This window comes from Quercus suber, unplaced genomic scaffold, assembly GCF_002906115.3.
Source record: "Quercus suber isolate HL8 unplaced genomic scaffold, Cork oak 2.0 scaffold_284, whole genome shotgun sequence".
Lineage (NCBI taxonomy): Eukaryota > Viridiplantae > Streptophyta > Magnoliopsida > Fagales > Fagaceae > Quercus > Quercus suber.
In genome coordinates this window covers 78,152-85,980 of record NW_027069740.1, presented here as the reverse complement: position 1 = coordinate 85,980, position 7,829 = coordinate 78,152, and the positions used below count along the sequence as shown (strand labels likewise).

At 33.3% G+C, this 7,829-nt stretch overlaps 1 long non-coding RNA gene across 1 annotated transcript; it reads left to right on the top strand.

Annotated features, from left to right (window-relative positions):
* The first annotated feature begins 3,779 nt into the window (after positions 1-3,779).
* Positions 3,780-7,829, top strand: LOC112008303 (uncharacterized). The gene is made up of 4 exons (XR_010632393.1): positions 3,780-3,944; positions 5,869-5,924; positions 7,118-7,199; positions 7,319-7,829. It is a non-coding gene; the product is annotated as an uncharacterized LOC112008303 (long non-coding RNA).

Here is a 7,829-nt window from a genome sequence, read left to right as displayed (position 1 = left end):
TATACTTATCGACATCGATATAACTAGCTTTTTTCTTGAATCAACCAGCCCATCAAAGGCTCATGGCCTTTCAACATATTTTAAGTGTTTATAATACCAGCAATTCAGTATACTTTTCAAGATCTAGTCAAGCAATAATTTGGTCTTTACATAATTTCATATATAATTCAGCTTGATTGGTAAACACCTTAAATGGAATTAGGACTTAGCGCCCACACAATATACTTATCAAATTTGATATGACTTGCTTTTTTCTTGGATCAGCCAACCCATCAAAGGCTCAAGACCTTTCAACATACTTTAGGTGTTTATAATATTTGCAATTCGGTATGCCTCTAAAGATCATGTGAAGCTATATGTTACTTTTTCCAAATTTCAAATATAAGTCAACTCTATTAGTAATCACCTTAAATGGAAGTAGGACTTTACGCCTACACAATATACTTATCAATTTTGATATGACTAGCTTTTTCCATGAATCAACCAACCCATCAATGGTTGAATACCTTATAGTATACTTTAGGTGTTTAGAATATATGCAATTCGGTATACCTCTAAAGTTAATTTAAAGCTATATGTTGTTCTTTTCATAATTTCATATATAATTCGGCTCTATTGGTAAACACCTTAAATGGAAGTAGGACTTAACGTCTACACAATATACTTATCAATTTTGATATGACTAGTTTTTTTGATGAATCAACCAACCCATCAATGGTTGAATACCTTATAGCATACTTTAGGTGTTTAGAATATCTGCAATTCGGCATACCTCTAAAAATCTAGTCAAGCTATAATTTGGTCTTTTCACAATTTCATATATAATTCAGCTCAGTTGGCAAACACCTTAAATGAATGTAGAACTTAGCGTCCACACAATATACTTATCGACATCGATATAACTAGCTTTTTTCTTGAATCAACCAGCCCATCAAAGGCTCATGGCCTTTCAACATATTTTAAGTGTTTATAATATCAGTAATTCAGTATACTTTTCGAGATCTAGTCAAGCAATAACTTGGTCTTTACATAATTTCATATATAATTCAGCTTGATTGGTAAACATCTTAAATGGAATTAGGACTTAGCGCCCACACAATATACTTATCAAATTTGATATGACTAGCTTTTTTCATGAATCAACCAACCCATCAATGGTTGAATACCTTATAGCATACTTTAGGTGTTTAAAATATCTGCAATTCGATATACCTTTAAAGATCTAGTCAAGCTATAATTTGGCCTTTTCACAATTTCGTATATAATTCAGCTCGATTGTTATACACCTGAAGTGGAAGTGGGACCAAGACCCCACACAATATACTTATCAACTGTGATATGACAAGCTTTTTTCTTGGATCAACCAACCCATCAGAGGCTCAAGACCTTTCAGTATACTTTAAATGTTTATAATATCTGCAATTCGGTATACCTTTAACGATCTAGTCAAGTTTTAATTTGGTCTTTTCATAATTTGATATATAATTCTGCTCGATTGGTAAACACCTTCAATTGAAGTAGGATTTAGCGTCCACATAATGTACTTATAAACTTCGATATGACTAGCTTTTTTCTTGAATCAACAAACCCATCGAAGGCTTAAGACCTTTCAACATACTTTAGGTGTTTAGAATATCTACAATTCAATATAGATTTAAAGATCAATTAAATCTATAATTTGGTCTTTTCATAATTTCATATATAATTCAGCTCGATTGGTGAACACATTAAATGGAAGTAGAACTTAGCGTCCACACAATACACTTATTAACGTCGATATGACTAGCTTTTTTCTTGAATCAACTAACTATCGAAGACTCAAGAGCTTTCAACATACTTAAGGTGTTTATAATATCTGCAATTTGGTATACCTCAAAAGATCTAGTTCAGCTATAATTTATTGCAAGCTTTCCATGGCAATGGTGACAGTGGCTTCGATTTGAGTTTGGGTTTGGGTTGATGGGTTTTTTGTTGAAAGTTTGATTTTGAGTTCTAAGTTGTTGAGTTTTCCATTGAAGGTTTGATTTTGGGTTTGGATTGATTTTTGGTTTCATTTTTCTTTGTTTTTGGTTGATTTTGTGGTTGGAATATCATGGGTTGTGGTGGTGGTTAGGCGGTGTTGGGTGGATTTGCAACAAATTGAGAGAGAGAGAGAGAGAGAGAGAGAGAGAGAGAGAGAGAGACTAATAAAAATTATATACAAAGCTATAGTAACTGTGTATATTTACACAGTTACTATAGCATCTTTGTATATTTGCAAAGCTTTAGAAAGATTGATGTAGGTATTTTTTGTGCTATATTGTGTAATTTTTTGCACTTTGCAACGACTGATGCAATTTCTCTTAGCTGCACAACGACTAAGGAGAGATACGGAGAATAAATTAATGGTGACGAGGTGAATGTTATTTTGAAGCTTTCTTCTGTAAACACATTTACAGGGGGGATCAAGTCATCAAGGAATTGTTCATCCTGACCACTTGTTTGATCCAACTTAACCCAAGGGCCATAGACGATTTTGATTGGAATTGAATATATCTCAAGTTTATATAAAGCTAAGATTTGATATTTATGAGTGGGTATTGAATGTGATAATTTTTCACCCAAAAATATGACTTGTCCAGATATTTAAACAAATATAGTAGCCTAATTTGTGTGGATTACACACTTCAAACCATAAAATGCCTATTGTAAATAGGGTTGAGAATTCATGTTGGCATGTCATGTTGGATTAGTGGTATTCAATTATACGGGTTGGCATAAACATGACCTATTTAACAATATGGTTTTGAAACCTGAACTGGACGGTCGGACTGGGTTAATTGGAACCGGTCATCACACGGGTTTTTTTTAACTAAGAAAACCGGAAAATTAAAATTTTCTGTAAACCTCTTGACCTGCGGTTAAACCTTTCGAGTTTCTAAACTGGGCATGGGTTCACCAATTAGACCTCAAAGCCTACCCCAAAAATCTTCTCTGAAAAAATGGTCGGTAGATAGCCCTTTTTGGCTGGAGCAGTATCTTGTTGGTTTCCAATTGAAGCCCAAGCCTCCTTGAATCTCTTATGAAGCTCCAATAGCTCATAGTCCCTGCATCTTTACTATTTTGGGAGGTTCAAATTTGTGTTGGAGAGACTAGGGCAAGAAAGATAGTGAGGGAGAAAGAGAGAAGAGTGAGAGAAGGTTGCTTCTTCTAACTTTTGAAATATTCTAATGAGATGGCAATAAAGTCTCAAGTCGGACGCATTGGGAGTGGTTTTTTCTTTGGGGAATAGGGATTTTTTCAAATTACATAAAGATCTCTGCTCTCTTGTCATGTCATGTATTTAAATTTAAAGTATAATTCTTTTCAATTATATTATTAAATTAAATTTTTTGAAATATTGTTATAAGTATGGATTTGTCAAAATATCTAATACTATATATAAAAGCAGAAGCTTTTACGAGGTGCTGACACGTTAGGCAAAAAGACCCCCTTAAAATACTGACACGTATACAACTTACTCTTAAAAAAATCGCACGGTGCATTGGAGAGGCACAGTTTCAGACACCCACCCACTTATCCAAAAAAAAGAAAATACAATGTTTCACTACGTTAAAACATTGTTCAGGAGCCTCTTGGTATAAAAGGAAACTAACCGCTTAAAACAAAACAAAACAAAAAAAGAAAAAGAAAAAGAAAAAGAAAGATTGGTACGCGGAGAAAGGAGAGAAAGATGAGGCGCGCCGAAGACCTTAACACACAGAGACTGAGAGCAAGAGTGAGAGATCCCAACAATGGCGGCACCCAAACGCACACCTACAAAAAGCCATCAACACCATTACCATCAGATTGGGAGATACGGAGTTAGAGAGAGACAGTCCATAAGGCGTGCAGGAGTAGAGATTGAGGAAGAGAAAACTAAGTGCCATTAACACGTTACCATCAGATCGTCGGAACTACCATCGGTAAAGGTTTTCTTTTCTTTCTTGATTAGATCTGGGTATGAGATTTGCTGGACTGAATTTATTTAGGTATTTGGATTACATTAGGTTTTGATTTTTTAGGGGTTTTCACTGTAAAGAAACGGGATTTTTTTTTTTTTAGATTACAGAAATCACTAAAAACAAATGGTTTTAGTTTGGGTACTTCTGTTTCTAATAAATCTAATACTATATATAATAGCAGAAGCTTTTACCAGGTGCTGACACGTTAGGCAAAAATACCCCCTTAAAATACTGACACGTATACAACTTACTCTTAAAAAAATCGCACGGTGCGTTGGAGAGGCACAGTTTCAGACACCCACCCACTTATCCAAAAAAAAGAAAATACAGTGTTTCACTACGTTAAAACATTGTTCGGGAGCCTCTTGGTATAAAAGGAAACTAACTGCTTAAAACAAAACAAAACAAAAAAAGAAAAAGAAAAAGAAAAAGAAAGATTGGTACGCGGAGAAAGGAGAGAAAGATGAGGCGCGCCGAAGACCCTAACACACAGAGACTGAGAGCGAGAGTGAGAGATCCCAACAATGGCGGCATTCAAACGCACACCTACAGAAAGCCATCAACACCATTACCATCAGATTGGGAGATACGGAGATAGAGAGAGACAGTCCATAAGGCGCGCAGGAGTAGAGATTGAGGAAGAGAAAACTAAGTGCCATTAACACGTTACCATCAGATAGTTGGAACTACCATCGGTAAAGGTTTTCTTTTCTTTCTTGATTAGATCTGGGTATGAGATTTGCTGGACTGAATTTATTTAGGTATTTGGATTACATTAGGTTTTGATTTTTTTTTTTTTTTTTTTAGGGATTTTCACTGTAAAGAAATGGGAATTTTTTTTTTTTTTCACTAAAAAAAAAATGGTTTTAGTTTGGGTACTTCTGTTTCTAATAAATAAGTATAGGGTTGAATGTTGCATTGATATTTACTTTTGGTTTTTTTGCCGTATACCCATAATCAGTAAAGTTTTTGTTTTTTTCCTTCTCTTTTTCAAATCTGGGGATTGAATATGATTTAGGTTTGGATTTTTGGCTTGGATTGCTTTAGATTTAGTTATTTCAGTTAAAATCGTTAGGATTAAATAAGTATAGGATTGAATGTTGCATTGATATTTATTTTAGGTTTTTTTGCCGACCCTTCTCGGTTCCACTTCTCCATCTTCCAAAACACACTCCATGGCCAAACCCCTTCTTCATCAGCCAAAACTCAGACCATAATGGTAGAAGGTTTGGTGAAAGAGAAAAAATCACAAAAAAACAGAGAGATACAAAAAGATTTTGTAAACTGCAGAAGAACAGAGGTCAAAAGATAGATCGAAAACATTACAAAAGAGAGATCGAAAGTGCTTTCGGTCGAGATAATGATCCCGTCAAAACAGATGAAGAACAGAGACCGACAGAAAGATGAATTTTAGGACAGCCACCACAGTCATGCAGTCGGAACCACTGCCGGTGAAAGTTTTCTTTATTCTTTTTAAAATTACACGATAACTATGATTTATGTTTGAGTGTTTCGATTTAGTCATTTGGGTCAGATTTTGTTTTGATCAATTATAGGATTAGACTTGGTTTATAGTTAGGGTATATGTGTTGCTCTGGTTTGGTTTTGGATTTTTGAGTTAAAATTGTTTTGTATAATTTGTGGGTAATTTGTGGATTACAAACCAAAGTATTTTTGGTTTCTTCAATATCTTCACGCATCATGAATTAGCGTTCTTGGCGAAGAATTTCCAATTTTTTCATTTATCAAGTACAAATTTAGATTTATTTAATTCTCTCTTGGATTCAATTGTAGATTTCATTTGTCATTGATTGATTTCAATTTCAAATCTGTGTAATAAAAAATTAAAAGGTTTTTCTTTAGCTTTTCTTTTTCTGGTTTGTAGGTGGAAAGGCAAATCCTTGGAAGCAATCCAAGTCTGAATAGAAGCAGTACTAGCAGGTATAGTTTCCACTTTATTGGAAGCATCACCAGTAATTATTTTTAATTGAATTTTAAATATGCTTTATGTTTGGATATTTGGTTGGATTGTTTTGATTTTTAGGTATTTGGGTTAGAATTTATTTTGTTTTCATTTAGGTATTTCGGTTAGGATTTTTTTTTTCTATTTGTTTTCGTTTTAAAACTTAGGATTAAAATGTGATAAATTATACTATTTCACAACGTTAAAACACTGTTTTTTTAGTTTTCCCAATTAATTAAAAAAAAAAAAAAAAAAAAAAAAAAAAACTAACCGCTTGAATTATACAGCAAAGGTTGCAATGCCCAATTTCTGGTCTCTACATTATTAATGGTGGGGTAATGGTTTAGTTAAAATTTTACCCAATTTTCCTTGGAAGCAAGAATTTAGAGATATTTTTAGTGTGATTCAAATGTGGTTATTAATGCTCTGCAAATTGGTTCAGAAAGTTCATCAACAACACCACCTGTTGTTGAAGAAGCTAAGGCCATATTTGCCAACTTGTGAGAATGGGAATTTTTGCATACCAAGAAGGATGTAAATGAAGCTGACTATTCTGAATGCCTAATGTATTAGACAAGCAATACAAAATGTTTTAATGCTGTAGTGGTTTTGCTCTATTACTATTTTGTTTCATCATTGATAGGTATAAAGATTTTTTTTTTTTTTGGGTGGCATATTGAGTTCCTCTTGGGTTTTCATTGTTGGTGGGAAAGTAACTTTTTCTTTTTATTTTATGAGAAGAGTTTTTGAGAAATTCACAGTTTATTGATCACTAAATTTTTGATATCTATGTCTCTCATTGTTCCCTTTTATTGATATTTGTGGCTCAGTTGATCCTTTTTAATGTTTGGCTTATAAAAAACTTTTTTAAAGATAACATTTTTAATCTCTCTCAAAGATTCAAACAAATATGTAGCCAAATATTTTCAAAACTCCAGTGTGAATGTTCAGTTATTTATTTGTAGTTTTGGTTGTATTTTGATTAGAGCAATGGTTATTAGTTCATCTCACACACAATTGTGCAGTAGTATTTTCCATTTTTATTATATAGTGTTTTTTTACATTTTAATTTAAAACCAACCTTTCACGATTTGCATTTATTCATACGTTGCGCATAACCTATCCCCTCTTTCATCTGTCTTTCTTCCCACTGTCACTCTCTCATATGCAGACCCAACACAGTAATACCCTGCAAGGGCATGACTATGTCTGCCATCTCTGACCCGACTTTAGTATCAGACCATTCTCTATTGGTAATTTTTAATTAATCTAAGACTAATTTCTTTTCCTATTGTCCATAATTATGTTTGCTGTCAATTTTGGGATTTTGATTCCTAACCCTTTTTCCTTTCTATTCTTTTCTTGGTTGAAGTCAAGGAAGCACTCTAGAAGTTCAAAGACTACCACCTGAATTGTTATTAGGGTATGGGTTTTGTAAAGTGTGGAGATACAGAATAGAGGGTTGTCTCTGCCAGCTTACAACCACCGTTAGACAGTGGAATATTCTTTTCTGCAATAAGAGTTCAAAACCAAGTAAGTATGCTATTCATGAATTACCATTGTTTCTTTCCTTTCTTCTATATATATATATATATATATATTAACATTTAGGCAGTTTCTCTTTACCTCTGTGCTTGAGATTTTCTTTCTTAATCTTCTTCTTCTATTTTGTTTAGAATTGGTTTTTGTGGAATTGCATAATATGTTGTGTTCAGTATTCTTTTCCATTGCCTACATTAATGCTGAAGTAGTTTAAGAAACCAAAAGGCAATGAAAAATCTATGGAGGTATTCCCTAGAATTTTGATATTTTTCTTCTGGGTTTTAATTTCGTATTCTTTGAGGATTTTCAGTTTAGTTGGATATAAAGTTTTGTATTTTTAT